Genomic DNA, 17,711 nt, shown 5'->3' on the forward strand with positions numbered 1-17,711 from the left:
GTAGGCAAGACCTGTCAACTTAAACTTGCAAAGTGAGTCATTCTTTCTTTTTACTAAAGGGTTTGCAAAACTCTAAATGTTTTTCAGTTATACTTACAGTGATTATATTTTTGTATTCTGTAATTACTGCCGGTATGTGAGGTTTTGTATACATTAATTTATAAGCTTCACCATTGGACAACGGGTTAGCCAATGTGTGATATGACCATAGTCACAGATCCGGTCGAGTGACAAATATCGATTTGAGGTATGTTAGGACTGGTTTTCGACTCCGAAACGATTGCGTATGACACGTTCGACGTGCGGAATCCGTGAACGTGCGTGACCGAACACACGAACATACTAAATCTGTGATTCTATTCAAAAATATGAAATCGTACAATCACGTGAATCACCTTTTGCACTTTCTCTCTCTACTTTCTCTCTCTAGGATCCAAGCTCTCCAAGTTGTAGAAGTTGCAAAAGTCTCCAAAAGTTCTAAATGAGAACCCTAATGGTTCTATTTATAGGCCAAGGTGACAAGGAAGGTTTCCTTATTTACAGAAATGCCACCTTGCCTTTTCTATTAAAATATTACAATATAAACCTAGATTTCTTCAGTTTCAGCTACGGTTTTAGATTGACGAAGGCGATAGACATTACTGCACCAACAGACTCCCCCTTGGATATTGCCGCGGTCGATCCGTAGTCAAGCTCGTAGCGATTTGTCTTTCTCTCTCTCTTGAGCAGAATCCCCGTGGATCTGTCTTCATCTTCAGCTTCCCTTTTCAATAGACTCTTCAGGCTCCCCCTTTCGTCAAGCTTCCGTGCTTTGGGATCGACACCTGGCTTTCCGATTACAAGCTCCTTCAGGGTAGTTTCCTGGCACCTTGAATGCACGCTCCCCCTTGCGTTGAGCTCGTCTTCAGACTTAGACTCGGCTATCGGGATCGTAGTCTGGTACAACATCTGCAAATCTCAAACATTTATAAGTAAAACATTTTGAACTTCAATTGTCCAGGAATTGTGACCTGGCTCTTTTTAAACTTTCTAAATCAAGATCTTGGCTTTAAGATATAATAATATAGATATATCCAGAAATACTTGATTCTCTTTCTCTATCAACAATCTTCATGGATTTGGTAGTTTTAGAGAACATGATTGAAAACTGGCTCTATTACAGATTTTAACAATCTAAGAATCCAAATCCCTCACAGTTAATCATCCAAGTCCAACTTAATGACCTTGGAGATATCACGAACTGTTTTTGATTTTTGATTTTAAAACTACAAGTTTCAAATTAATGAACTTGTTTTATTTTCAGAAACACGATCAACATACTTAGATTTTGAAACTCAGCATTCAGACATCGGTTGTCGAAAATAAAATAGAATCAAAATCTTTTTGTATTTTTCTAAAACATAAAGCAGTAAAGAAATATTTACAAACATATTTACAGACAATATTTTTGTTTGAGTTCGTGTCAGAGGATCATATCAGTTTATGACAAATCACTAGTACCGTTGAGCTTTAAACACTTTAAGTTCTAAACGATTCACTTAGATTGTCAGTATACTGATCCACTTAAATTTTCACACAAAGTTCAATTGATTCGAGATACGAGATTAGTGTTTTAAGGACTTAAACTTATTCGCGTGTCCCACCTCAGAATATACTCCTGTATCCAGACTGCTATATTCAGTCTTACAGGTGAATGTACACTAATGATATCTGTATATGGGTAATGCGAGGCCATGAGAGCTCAGGTTAGAACTTCCGTTCAGACAAAGAGATGATCGCTCGACTTTTAGGTGTGTCCCGTTTGGGGATCTTTTCTTCAACAGCACATGATTAGCATTTTTCAATGTTTCATCATTTTTTATGCTGAGGGTGGGCTTTAAGAATAAAGCAGCGCAGAGTATTATACGAGGACTAGGCTATTGCTCCCGCAAAATCAGAAGTCCAGGTATAATACCCCAGATATCACCACGCACAAAGACATACTTATGTCAGAAATAGAAAGCCCTTCAAACAAGATTTCGGGGGTTACCCATATATCCGAGAGATGTTCCCCACGAAGTAAGTAAGTATTTAGGTTTATATCTCGAAAACAATCTACTAAGTGTGTAAAAATCTACTGACATATCATCAGTGAGACCGTTTATCACATTTAACTTTCATTTCTTTAGCGTACTGTGATTGTCTACTGATGTACTATCATTTCCTCTTTTTACACAAAACTCTTTATGAATTTTATCATGTTTTTGGCTTTTTCAAATTTTCTATTGTTTTTGGATTTTCTGAAATTTTTACTCCCCCTAAAATTCAAACATTTAAAGAAAATTTGACAAACCGATACTGATAGCTTCGTCTCGCTATCCATTTTCTGCTTTTCGTGCACTGATTTGCAAAAAATATAACGTACCCCCATGATTTACAACACATTGATTTTTTACAGTTTGAAAACCGTTTTTCAATCTTGTGAAATTAATCATGTTTGTTCCGCCGTGAGGGTTTCGGCATATTCAATCAACATATTTTTGGATTTTGAATTTTTGACAAAATTTAAAAACAAACATATTTTTGATTTTTCAAATTTTTGACAAAATAAAAAACATATTTTTGGTTTTTAAAATTTTCAACTTTAGGGTCTTGAAATATGGTTTATTTATGTACAGAAATGAACAAACTTCCTGTTTTCAAACGCAGGGACCAGCAGCCTCCTCTCCTCGTGCCAGGCTGCTCTCATCTTCATCTTGGTATTTTTCAAAGTTCTTGAGCACCTGCACATTCAAACTTACTCAATTACTTGAACAAATTAGCCCAGGTCTGTTTGATCTTAGGCATTTCAACACAATATGTTTCGTTCAACTTCGGAAAATGTTTATCATTTTTCACAAATAAATTTTCATTCCGATTATCACTCACAGAAACCATTTGTTTCTTTTCAACCCAAGTTTGTCCTTTCGAAGCACTTCTTTTGTAAAAATGTGATTCGTTTTGAACATTTTGATTTTGAACCACAACTTTTGGTTTCCAAAACTGATTTGTTTTTGTTGCATCTACCGTTGTTTTCCAACTTTGTGTTGTTCTAAGTCTAGGTGTCACCGACTTCCATGTTTGTTGTGAGTCAGCCTTTGACATTTTTGGCTTCCAAGTTTGCTTTGAATCAAACTTGGTTGACTTCTGATTCACAACATCAGATTTCTTTTTCGTTTCAACACCAACAGGTTTACGATTTGGACAATTTCGACTGAGATGTCCAATTTGATCACACTTAAAGCATGTTCTCTTGGACACATCTTTAACCTGTTGTTGTTGCTTTTTCTTTTGAGCATAGAACTCTTCATTAGACTGTCGTCTAAATTGGAGTTCTTTCTCTTCTTCAGAACTTGTTTCATGAACAAAGTTCATCTTTTCCTGATAATCTGGTGTTACATTTCTTTTCCAATTCTGTTTCTTTTTATAACCCAACCCAGCCTTCATGTTTTTCTTTTTGTAACCAGGTTTGTTATAAAAAGTTTTGTTGGTGCATACGTCTGTCGACTTCGTCTTGTATCGAGTCTTATTCTTTGTATGTTAGATCAGGGCACGTAGTTCGAGAAATAGGATTTATCTTTAATTTCGCATGAACCATGTAATTCCGCATGAAAGTGTAGTCTTGTAATTTCGTACGGAATTAAGTCTCGCATGAGACTAATTTCGTTTGAAACATGTTCACGCGGAATTACAAGGCCTATATATAGGTTCCATGCGAAATCAGATGTAACAGTTCATGTTTCCGGTACCGAAGTGTTGCCGAAGTGCCGTTTGGTTGTAAACTGCGTTAAATCAATATACAAGGCAAATTAAAGTGATTTAAGCTGTTTTACAAGTCTGTTTCTTTGTTTCCGCCTCTGAAACAGATTGAGAGCTCTTCTGATTGACTCGTTTGGGTCACGACACGATCCTAAAAGTGGTATCAGAGCTCAGGAGGAGGAGTTCTTACCAAAACAGCCTCTATTTCTCACTTCTACACCTTCTTTTTCACATTGAACTAGTTTTCACGGTTAAAATGACCTGAATTTCACATATCATAAGTGTAACAGTGTTTTAATGAATCCTTGAGAATATTGGACTTTAATTCAAAGTAAAATTGATAAAATCAGTAATTCCGCATGAACTTCAGTTCGAACATGATGACATCACCATAATTTCGTTTGAAAGTGAACCTTAATTTCGCACGGAAATACTTTGAGAAGTTAATTTCGCTTCAAACTGCATCTAATTCCGCACGGAATTAGTATTTCGTGTGTATAATCCCGTGCCAAAGTTAATTCCGTGTGAATTTGAGTAATTCTGTACGGAATTACTTAATTTCGTTTAAAACGTATAATTCCGTTTGAATTTTAATCTCGTTTGAAGTTCTGGTGCAGGTATTTTCGTTTGAAGATAATTTCGCTTGAAGTGATACCGTGTGAAACATTAATTTCGTTTGAAAAGTGTTTGTTTTGATAACCGTGTTACCGAAGCATGGCAAAAGAATTCTACAATGCGTTTGTGACACCCGTTGCTCCAGTTACTGCTGCTGAAACACCTTACAGTGAGAACGAGACGGGAACTTACCAAAAACCACCGAAACTGATGTATATTGAAGATTTTAAAGGGTGGCAGAGTCGGTTTAAGAACTGGGTGCAAGCATACAAGTTTGATGCATGGTGTGCACTAGAAAAGGATTACGAAAAACCGAAAAACGAACATGGGCTTGAAAAAGCATTTAGTGATTTTTCAGATGGTGATAAGTTGAAATACACAAGTGAAAAGATGATGATCAGCATCCTTCAGCAAGCAGTTAAAGAAGATATCTTTGTGCTACTTCAACATTCGGGTACTGCAAGGTCGATTTGGAATGTATTGATTCAAAAGTTCAAAGGAAGTGCTGATATGATCAAAAACAAGAAGGCATTGTTGAAGAAATCATTTGATACGTTTACAGCCTTCGAAGGTGAATCAACAAAAACAACCATCGACAGATATTATCATCTTGTTTTAGAAATGGGAAGACTGGAAATAACAAAAGATGATGACGAGTGGGTGGATAAACTTGCTGATGCATTACCACAGAACAAGTGGGGAACGTATTTGTTGATCTTAAAACACACGAGAAAATCTGAAAATATGAATCTGGCACAGTTTATTCAGAAGATTGAAGAGCACGAGCTGGATATCCAGAAAACAGCAATTATGAAGAATCCAAATGCTCAACAAGATGTCAGTTTATGTTATCGGGGAAACAAGTTTGAAGTTACTACCCCCAGTCCAAAGATTCAAACTGGTTTTAGTGCTGATGGATCCTCTAGTCCGAATGTTAGCACTACAACTCAAAGTGGTGGATATTCTTCATCATTTTCTAGTTTTGATCCAAACAGCACAACATCAAGTCCTCAACAACAAAATTCTACAAATCTTCAATGCAATGTTACCTTAAACATTCAAAATGGTCACAACTTGTCTCCAGAAATTGCTAAGCAACACATGGCCTCACTCGCTGCTATGTTGGAATCATACGAAAGTTTGATTGCGGGCAAAATTGGAAATCCGATGCTTACAAAAGAAGATTATGACCAAATTGATGCAGAGGAACTTGAGTTGATGGATGTTAAATGGTGCATGGCCAGTGCTGTTAGAAGAGCTGAAAAGTTTCAACAAATTACTGGTAGAGATGAGTTTCGAGGATTGGCTACTTCTCCATTAGGATTTGACAAATCAAAAGTTACCTGTTTCCGTTGCAAAGGAAAAGGACATTTTAAACGAGAGTGTAGAAACCAAGAAGCAACTGAGAATCAAGAAAAGAACAATTATTATCAGAAATCAATTTTCCATCAGATTGCTCAACAACCGCAAACTGCACATGCTCGTGCTATTGAAGAAGGAGAGAAGAAAGCTTTACTTATTCATCAAGATGATGAAAAAGTTGTAGAGGGATTTAGTTGGGACAAATACATACATGGTTCAGCTCTTGTTGCCCGAGTTTTTGAAGAAGAAAAAGACAAATCTAGTTCGAAAAGAATATCGATTTTTCCAGATATAGGAAGTGATTTTGATACTGATGATGAAGAAGAATATCTTAACAAAGCTAGAAAAGGTATAGATCCCGATAGTTTTAATTTTTAGGACCCTAACACGCTTTAACTGAAAAGACGCAGCGGAAATACGTACCATAAAATTTCTTTCATTATAAACTTTTTGACTTACTTGAAAGTTCATTTTAAAATAACTCTTTTACAATATATGCATCCTTCGTACTCATTTAATAAAATAAAAGCATAACTTATGTTTATCAAATTACATACTCAAGCATTCCCGTACAATCTATTTTGTGACTCGGTCTTTGATCTTTACTCCTCGTGATGATAATTTATGGTTCGTACAACCTGCACCCACCACATACATTCGCAACATTAGCATACATTATATACAAACAAGATTCTCAATCATGTAGTCTCGTTACGTTCTATCCACATATACTTCCCATCCCGTTATCTTTCTAGATTTAATCATTCCATCCGGGTGTCTAATCCTTGGCGAAACTCCAATAATGTACCTGCATTACATTTCATTCTCGAGTCACACTGTTAATAAGGTCAATACTTAAATGTATTGAAACCACGTATACAATACATACATAACTACGTACATACATACATACCTTTACTTGCATACATACGCATCTACTTACATACATACATGATTACGTCTTCACATACGTACTTACATACATGTCACATTCACTTATTGTAAGTTGAGCCTTATCTATAAACATATCAACATAAATCAATGCAATTACAAACAAACATAACCGACTAACTTCCAACAAACATGATGAACATTCCATTAACACGGTGAACATTCAGCAACATAATGAACATTCTATTAACATGGTGAACATTCAGCAACATAATGAACATTCCATTAACACGGTGAACATTCAGCAACATAATGAACATTCTATTAACACGACGAACATTCAGCAACATAATGAACATTCCATTAACACGGTGAACATTCAGCAACATAATGAACATTCCCTTAACACGATGAACATTCAGCAACATAATGAACATTCTATTAACACGATGAACATTCAGCAACATAATGAACATTCCATTAACACGATGAACATTCAGCAACATAATGAACATTCTATTAACATGATGAACATTCAGCAACATAATGAACATTCTATTAACACGGTGAACATTCAGCAACAAAATGCACATTCCCTTAACACGATGAACATTCAGCAACATAATGCACATTCCATTAACACAATGAACATTCAGCAACATAATGCACATTCCATTAACACAATGAACATTCAACAACATCATGCACATTCCATTAACACGATGAACATTCAGCAACATACTGAACATTCCATTAATACGGTGAACATTCAGCAACATAATGAACATTCTATTAACACGATGAACATTCAGCAACATAATGAACATTCTATTAACACGATGAACATTCAGCAACATAATGAACATTCCATTAACACGGTGAACATTCAGCAACATAATGAACATTCTATTAACACGATGAAACTATCATCTTAATTTACATTAAGGATAGACGAAGTTCATATGAACTTACCTTGGTACTTACCCTTACCTGTAAATTCTTACTTGGTTTCCCTATATACCACATATTAAACTTCCTTTATAAATAAGAAGTGATCCCGGAAATCACTTACCTTAAGTGTCCATATTCGCATCCGTTTCCTCGCCTCCTTTTGACCCGTTAGCCTTCCATGCTTCCATCCATCTTGACATGATCCCTATACTTTCATGTCATCGCATTCACATTCTTGTTAGCATACATGATTGTACATATAAACGATCATATCAAATTCATGTTTCACATTTGACTTTCATTGGTCAATTCCAATAAGCATAAGGCATATTTCCACAAGTCAATCTTTTCAAACTCATATAATTCATCACATCATCACATATAACACATATGGATATAACACGCGTCATATGACTTTCTATAATATTACAACTGTGACAAAAAGTCTAACATTGCTACTTATGCACAGTTGACTTTCAGAAAGTCAACGATTTATCATATGAACTTTCGACTTAACCTCATACATCTATGTCATTATAGTAGACTATACTAATGACACTATATGCATTTCATACTCACGACGCAATAAGCATACAACCACATGATCATCTAGTTATATGCACACACCAAACATGTTCAATTCCGTTCATTCTAGTACCATAATTCTACAACTAACACCATGACCTATGCTTAACAACCCAACATCATTCTAACATCATCCTGTTCTAATGATCTCATATGATTCACATTTAGAGTACTTTTACTCATCAATTTTGATTAAGCAATTATTTAAACATGTAGTAAACAACATACCACTTCAACATAGAGTACAATATTCTAATGCATACTTTTACCAAATAACATGGCCAACCAAATCCTACATGAATTCCATCTAAAAATAGATTTCTCATGTTTATTTATCATTAAATACATCATATCCCCAAATTATACGATTTCATCCATTACTTGCATACCATTTCATCTATTAGTCTCACCTAGGCATTTCATCAAACACTTGGTGTGCATGCCACAATTTATGCATAATGTACAAGTATTTCATGCTTTACTTCCTAATTCATGCTTTCAAACATCAAATTAACCCAAACCATGCATAATCCATATTCTACATGATGATTCTAACACATATTCATACTTAATTTCATACGAATTCGTGATTTACAACATAACCCACTTCATACATAATCACCAATCTAGGTTTTAAGACATACCTTATGATCCCCTTGTGAAGGTGATCATTAATCCATGCTCGGTTATGAATTTAAGCTTCATCTTGCCTTTCGATTTGATGAAATGGATGGAAGTTAGGGTTTTGAGCTCATGGAGCTCCTGGTCGATCTAGAACACACACGAAGTGTGTGTTTGTGTGTGTTAAACTTTCATAAATAAAACCCATGTTTCCATCTTAACGGTTTTGGTCCCTCAAATTTCGTTTTGATTACATATGGGACTAAAACTCATCATCTTGTTACTTATATACATGACACCACTAGGCTAATTTATTCCTAGTTATTTTTGTTTATGGGTTCACTTTTACTACTAACGGTACTTTACCCATTCCTTTATCTTAACGGGGTTCTAAATTACCAAACCCGTTTTTGGGGTGTTACAAGTCTACCCCCCTTAAATGAGGTTTCGTCCCCGAAACCTTTCTCATTTCCATTAACACTAATTACCTTTCCCTTCCGCCCTATCAACACGACCACTAGCCCATCTCAGTTACAATCTTCTATTTTCAAGAACCCGTCCCGGAGTTCTTATTAGTATCGCTTTCACTAATAGCGTTAGCTTCTAACGCATTTCATAGCTAATGGTTCATTCATCATTCTAATACTCGTATATCATGTGCAATATACCATTTTGTTTACTTGAAACAATTCCAACATCCTATTAATAACATTCCTTTTTGTTTATTTCGATATTCATATCGTTTTCATCGACTATACGATCTTACTTTGTAATTTATACATACTCATATATGCTTAACTCTAACTGGTACACCATAAAAATGGGTGACTATTCATTCTTGATTCATAAATTATTCAAATAATTGACTTCTTCCTAATAAATCAATACTTTCCTTATCATACTTTCACATATCATTTTCATTTCCTTGACCTGTCAACAACGGGCCAATACACATGCTCCTTCAACTTGTAATCAGACATACATTCGTATGACCCGTTCTTAACGGATCTAATATCTTTATCTCATAAAAAAATTACATTCTCTACATGCACTGTATAACATTTAACTTTTGTTTTGTTACCATAACAAAACTACTATTACATAATCCCACCTACATGCTTAACTCCAACGTTAACCTCATTCTACGTTTTCTACGGTTACTCGTACCTTGCATACCTTTACATTACTTTTAAATCATTTCGTTCATTTCACATTACCATTGCTTTCACTTCATGCTGTATTACTTAATATACACAACTAAGCGTGTCGTGCAAGTTAATCATACGAGAGTTTAATCAGTACTCAAAACTTTCACTCACAACTTTTGAGACATACCTTATGATCCCCCTTGTGAAGGTGATCATTAATCCATGCTCGGTTATGAATTTAAGCTTCATCTTGCCTTTCAATTTGATGAAATGGATGGAAGTTAGGGTTTTGAGCTCATGGAGCTCCTGATCGATCTAGAACACACACGAAGTGTGTGTTTGTGTGTGTTAAACTTTCATAAATAAAACCCATGTTTCCATCTTAACGGTTTTGGTCCCTCAAATTTCGTTTTGATTACATATGGGACTAAAACTCACCATCTTGTTACTTATATACATGACACTACTAGGCTAATTTATTCCTAGTTATTTTTGTTTATGGGTTCACTTTTACTACTAACGGTACTTTACCCATTCCTTTATCTTAACCGGGTTCTAAATTACCAAACCCGTTTTTGGGGTGTTACATAATTTGTTTTTTGCAGAAAAAATGGAGATGCTGAATCAGAAGAAGATTGCCCGATTGAAGAGAGAACTGGAAGCAGCAAAATGCTGGCTGATGAAAAGGCAAAGACAGAAGCTGGAGAAACAAATGTTGAACCAGTGACTGAGAAAATAGTTGAGAAAATTGTTGAAGTGGAGAAAGTGATAGATAAAATAGTCGAAGTAGAAAAATTAGTCGAGGTTGAGAAAATTGTTGAAAAGATCATTGAAATAGAAAAAGTTGTTGAAGTTGAGAAACTCGTTGAAATCGAGAAGATTGTCGAGGTTGTAAAGGTAGTTGAGGTTGCTAAACCTTGTGAGAAATGTTCAGAATTTTGCAAGAATTGCGATGAGAAAGATAAGAAGATTGCTGAATTAGAGAAGATTAAAGAAGATTTACTGTCTGATGTGAAGTATGTGAAGGAATCGTATGATGTCCTGAACAACACAGTAAATGGTTTGAAAAAGTCAATCAGAATTTGAAGCTGCTATGACAAAAATGAACTCAACATTAATGACAAAGCAGAAAGTTATTAATGAGTATATTGAAGATTGTGCACAGTTGAAGAAAGAAGTGGAACTTGAAAAGATTGAGAGTGAAAGGATTAAAAGACTACTGTTGAGTTATACAACATGTGAGTATTTGATTGATCGTGTATATCCTACTGTTGCAGGTCTCGAGGCATTCAAGGAGAAAAAGACTGAAGATACTGATACTGGAAAGAAACACAGTGTCAAGTATAACAAGTGTCCGCCTCCAATCTATAAGAGTTATTCCCCCAGGAATCCTAATGAGGAGCGTCTAAAAAAGGCAGTGAACATAAAGTTAAAAGTCTGAAACCATTGATGAGTTACCAGACAACATTGATGTCACATTCACAGCGTCTGACACTGATCATGAGTCTAAGTTAGTAAAGAAAGTTGTCGATCAGGTGTTGGATATGGATGAAGAGTCAAAGTCGGAGTTTAAATCTGAGAGTTCGAGTTCGCCAGAAAAGAGTCCGAGTTCGCCAGTCAAGAGGGTTTACAATAAAGAATTCTTGTTATCAAAGAATAATTTGTATGATGAAATATTTAAGGTTGCATATACCTTGAATAATTCGGACAAATTATTTTCTGATGAAGAATTCCCAATATTAAGTGTTAAGACTGAAATGATCAAACAGGTTTTCAAATTAACGGAAATAAACATTTCTGAAATAAAAGATTTAAATCTTGATGAAAAACCTAAACCTTACACTTCAAGAATTAAACAAAGAATTAACAGGAAAATGGGTTACGGTTGTGGTTATGGTTTTCAAAAGAAACCAAACCATAATGGTAATTACAAAAAGAAAGGTCTTGGTTTCATTTCTCCAGAAAATTATAAAAATGAGAAAAATCTTAAACCAAAAACAAAATTTGTTGCAGGTGGAAGCTCAGAGGATAAACAAAAGAAACCTTTCTAGAAACAGTCAAACCAGGAGTTTCTTGCTGAAGTGAAGAAGAGTGTGAGAAAGTTTGCTAAAAGAGTTGACAGAAGAACCTGTTTTAAATGCCAAGAAGTTGGGCATATTGCTTGGAATTGTCCCAAGTCCAACTACAAAGAACAGGGAGTTTCTTCTAACTTTGATTCGAGAAGGAAATTTGTTGATAAGACATAACAAACTTTGAAAGGATAAACTGTTTGAAAACTCTATTTCTGAAAAAGGTGAAAGTTCAAAACGGTTTTACAAAAGAAAAGGTGATATGAACAAGCAAAAATGGGTTGTTAAATCTGAGAGTATTTCTGACAATGAATCTGATTCCATAAAATCAGAGGAGTCATTTGTTGAGAAAAATGAGAAAAGTGATGTGAATTCCGTTCCAGAGGTGAACGATGAAAATTTTCCTCCATTGTCAAAGGAAAATCTGAAGTCGAAAGTTGGAAAGGTTGAGATCTCAAATCAATTCTTCACTGGTAAAGGAGAATTTGATGTTGAGAAGGCTTTCAATGGAAAAGTCAAGCATATTTTTGGGAAGATGGTTGACAGAAAGGTAAAAGGTGCCAAAGAGTTTTACAAATCAAAATGTTGGTGGGATAGATGTGTACCAAAATCACCCAAGGCTGGTCAGGCTTGGGTGGACATAATGTTTGATTAAAAACCTGACTTGCCGGAGCTCCCAGGTTGGTAAGCGTGGAGCATGAATCGGCACATTTCTTGAGAAATCCACTTTGGTGATATTTCTTCCTACATGTGGAAGAGAGGTTTATTCCTTCTAATGATTCATCAAAGTCATTAAGTTGAACTTGATGTAATCTTCATACATGTGGTATTTCTGAAAAACAAGATGATGAACCCCGAATCTACAAGTGGGTTTCACAAAACTAATTTTCCGGAAAAACCATTTTGATTAAAACAAACTTAAGTGTTTTGAAATCATAATGGGAAAATAGTTTGTTGAAAGGGGGAGTTCTGATTGTTTATGCCAAGTGGGTGGCGAAATGAAGCGATTCAACAGTTGTCACTTTGCTTGTACAGTTTGTTTTCAATTTTTCATTAGATTTTGAAAAGTTCAGAAAATCCAAAAACATTAGAAAATTTAGAAAAAGCCAAAAACATGATAAATTTAAAAAATGAGTTTTGTTGAAAAAGAGGAAATGATAGTACATCAGTGGACTATCACAACACGCTAAAGAATTGTAAAGTCAAAATGTAATAAACGGTCTCACTGCGGATGTGCCAGTAGGTTTTTGCACATTTAGTAGATTGTTTCGAGATATAAACCTAAATTTCAAACTTGCTTATCTCGTGGGTAACATTTCTTGAATATATGGGTAACCCCCGAAATCTTGTTTGAAAGGTCCCTCTTTCTGAGATACTAGGTCTTTATACTCAGTGATATCTGGGGTATTATTCCGGGACTTCTGATTTTGCGGAAGCAATAGCCTAGTCCCCGTATAATACTTTGCATATGCTTTGAAATATAAGCTCACCCTCAGCATAAAAATGATGAAACATTGCAAAATGCTAATCATGTGCTGTTGAAGAAAAGATCCTCTAAAGGGGACACACCAAAAGTCGAGTCGTCATCTCTCTGCTGAACGTAAGTTCTGGCCTGAACTCTCACGGTTTTGCTTCTAACCCCTTACAGATATCATCTAGGTATACTCACCTGTAAGACTGAATATTGGGATCTGGATACGGGAGTATATTCAAGTGGTGGGACACGCGAATAAGTTTAAGTGCTTAAGACATTAATCTCGTATCTTGAAACAGTTGAACTTTGTGTGAAAATTTAAGTGGATCAGTATACTGACAATCTAAGTGAATTGTTTAGAACTTAAAATGTTTGAAGCTTAACGGTGTTGGTGATTTGTTTCATAAACTGATATGATCCTCTTACACAAACTCACAAAAATCGTGTCTGTAAATATTTCTTTACTACATTTCATTTCAAAAAACTCAAAAAGATTTTTAGTGTGTTCTAGCATAAAGTTTAGAAAAGTCAAAAAAAAATTTCGACAACTAATGATGAAAAGCTGATTTTCAAAATTCCGAGTGCTGAACATGATGAACAGGTTTGGGAGAGTGTGATTGGAAAGTTTTTAAGTGAAAAGGAGTCTATTGAAAGTAAATTGTTCTGAAAATGAATGATGTTTTTACAAGTGGTAATCAAAGATTAAAATCTTGTTATATTTGTAAATCTTATTTTGAGGTTAAGGATGTGCAGGATAGCTTGGTTTCTGACCCTGAGCAGACAGAGATCCAGGTCACGATCCTGATCCTGTAAAAGCCAGACTACGATCCCAGTACAATTTGAGGGGGAGTTTGTTAGAAAGAGAGAGTCTGAAGATGCAAGTGCTAGGATTTTGATTCTGAAGATGATCAAAGATTGATAGAGAATCATCCGAGGGGGAGATTAGCAGAAGGAAGATCGAGATTCTGGAAAGAGCCCGAAGATTGATAAAGACTGAAGACATTGAGACTCGACACTTAAGACTCGTCAACATTCGAGGGGGAGTCTGTTGGTGCATGCGTCTGTCGACTTCGTCTTGTATCGAGTCTTATTCTTTGTATGTTAGATCAGGGCACGTAGTTCGAGAAATAGGATTTATCTGTAATTTCGCATGAACCAAGTAATTCCGCTTGAAAGTGTAGTCTTGTAATTTCATACGGAATTAAGTCTCGCATGAGACTAATTTCATTTGAAACATGTTCACGCGGAATTACAAGGCCTATATATAGGTTCCATGCGAAATCAGATGTAACAGTTCATGTTTCCGGTACCGAAGTGCTGCCGAAGTGCCGTTTGGTTGTAAATTGCGTTAAATCAATATACAAGGCAAATTAAAGTGATTTCAGCTGTTTTACAAGTCTGTTTCTTTGTTTCCGCCTCTGAAACAGATTGAGAGCTCTTCTGATTGACTCTTTTGGGTTACAACACGATCCTACAAGTTTTCTGACATTTTCCAGCAAATTTTGGAATTTCAGACTTTTGAATCTCTACCATTTTGAAGACTTTGTTGATTTTATCTGAAATCACATTTTGAATTGGGAATTCATTATCCGAAAATAGTTTGTCTGATCCAATCATGGTATAGACCAATCCTTTTGAATCATCATTCACAACTTTTTCAGATTTTGAGTGTTTAAGATAACTATCATGAAAACTTCCCTCATTTTCATCTTGTGATTCAGACTTATCTGTTTTGGTAGACTCCTCTGCTAGAACACTTTCAACAACCTTACCGACCACCTCTGAATCACTGATGTCATCAGATTTGGTGTAAGTCACATCGATGTTGTCGGGTAACTGGTCAACCATTTTTATTGCTTTTTCCACCTTTTCGCCATCATAGAATGTATAATTATTCTCCAACGGTGGTGGAACCTGATGGTATTCAGACCCAATTCCCTTTTTGTTCTTTTCTGACTCTTTCCCATCGGGTGTGATGTTGAAAATACGTTCCAGAATGTATGAAGACGCATGGTAACTTTGCAATTTATTGACCAACTTTTTTTTATCTGCCAATTCTTGTTTAAGCTTAGCGACATCATCAATATATTGATTTAAAACCTTTTGTTTTCCTTCAAATCTGGCTTCAAGAAATTTAGTGTTTCTTTGATAAGCACACAATCTATCATCTAAACTTTTGACTTTACTTTTCAAAGTTTCATACGCTTCTTTTACAGTATGATATGACAATTTCATTCCATCATATTCCTTTTGCAACTCTTGAATTATTTTATCTTTTGGAACACATTCGTTGCAGACCGTTGAACATTTTTCTTTCAATATTTTGTTTTCTTTTTCAAGATCATCACATTTCTGTTTCAGCTTTTCATTTTCTTATTTCAAAAACTTTTCATTTTCAATCATTTCGTGACATTTATCTTTGAAAATTTTTTCTATTTTAGTGAATTCTATGTCTCTTATTTTAAACTTTTCATCTTTTTCAGTACAAGCACTGCACGTTTCCATGCATTTCTTGCACTGTTGTTCAACTTTATTATCAATTTGATCAGAAGTATCAGTTTGAGTAGTTACCTTAGTGATTGGCATTGTGGTTTCGTTTGCTTGTGGATTCTGAACTTCCTCAAACACCTGTTGTTTCTCTTCACCAGCTTTCTCATCAGCTTTCTTCACCTCATTTATCAGCTTCTCACTCTCATTCACAATCTCCTCAACCGTCTTCTTCTTCTTCTCCAAACTGGCATATATCACCTTCCTAATGCCTTCTTCAACCTTCTCCTTGTACCTTGGAATCTCCGCAAGGCCTTTGCACCAAACACTTACAGTATGTATAGCAGCAACTAATGCTTCAAGATCAACCTTCTTAGGATCAACCGTCGGGTTTCCTTGAGGATCAACATAACATTCCTTTTTTTTTGCTCCACCTGCCTGCTAGTGTTGCTTCTTTGTAAGCATCATACACATCATCCAGTCTAAGACGAGCATGCCTTTCTTCACGGCTTTGTTTGATTTCAGCAACCATGGCCTTGGATTTTCCATTTTCCTTGTCATGTTGACTCCAATCATACCCTTCATCATCATGAATTATGATTCTGGGTCTTTCTGTCTCATCGAAGTATTTATCCCAATCAAAATTTTCAAACATAGATTTTTCAGATCTTTCATATTCTAAACTAGCTTCATTTTCATCACGTAGTGACAAAACAACTTGTCTCTTCTCTTTAGAATATCCTTCTTCAATCTGCTTTCTGGTTGGCTGCTCGTTATTCTTATGATAAATGGCCTTTTTGTAGTAATCTTCATAGAAATGATTCACACTATCATCGGCTCTGTTGTTTGTGCATTCTCTCTTGAAGTGCCCCTTTTGTTTACACTTGAAACAAGTGACTTTGTTCTTGTCGAAACCTATCTTCATTTCCGGGCCTTCCAAACATCTTTTGCCAGTAATCTCCATGAATCTTTGAGCTTTTCGGATGACGCTTGCCATGCACCAGCGAATGTCCATGAGTTCCATCTCTTCTGGATCGACTTGATCGTAATCCTCCTTCGTCATGTTTGGATTTCCGATCTTACCTGCAATTAAACCTTCGTAAGATACCATAATAGAGGCTAAGAAGCTCATGTGTTGTTGAGCAAACTCATTGTTCAAAAGTGGAGAATTTTTCCAATCCTAGTTTGGATTAGATTTTGACGATGCAGATGAAGAATGATATCCTGGATCATAGCTCGAAGATTTGTTCTTTGACGAGTCACCAATCTTTTCTACATTATAACCAGTTTTGATCTTTGGAGATTCGTTGTTTTGTAGCATCCCTCTGCGATAGTACAAACCAACATTCTGTTGATAACTAGAGCTAGACACCTTGTTTTGTTTTTGCATAAACAGATCATGTCCCTCTATCTTTTCAATCAGATTGTCTAATGTCATATCATCAAATTTATCATCGTTTTTCAACACAATCACATAGGTTTTCCAATCTTCCTCATGTGGTAATTCCTCAACAAGTTTATCCACCATCTCTTCTCTCTCTTTGTGGATTCCAAACCTTTCCATTTCAATCTTCAGATGACAAAATCGTTCTATCATTTGACGAACTGTTTCATTCTTCATGCAACTAAACAAGTCAAACTCTTTCTTCAACAGTGATATTTTGTTTTTCTTGATATTTCAGCTTTCAACTTTAACGCTTCCCAAATTGACTTAGACGTTTCACCATGCTG

Source organism: Helianthus annuus, chromosome 6 (genome assembly GCF_002127325.2).
Source record: "Helianthus annuus cultivar XRQ/B chromosome 6, HanXRQr2.0-SUNRISE, whole genome shotgun sequence".
NCBI classification, from domain to species: domain Eukaryota; kingdom Viridiplantae; phylum Streptophyta; class Magnoliopsida; order Asterales; family Asteraceae; genus Helianthus; species Helianthus annuus.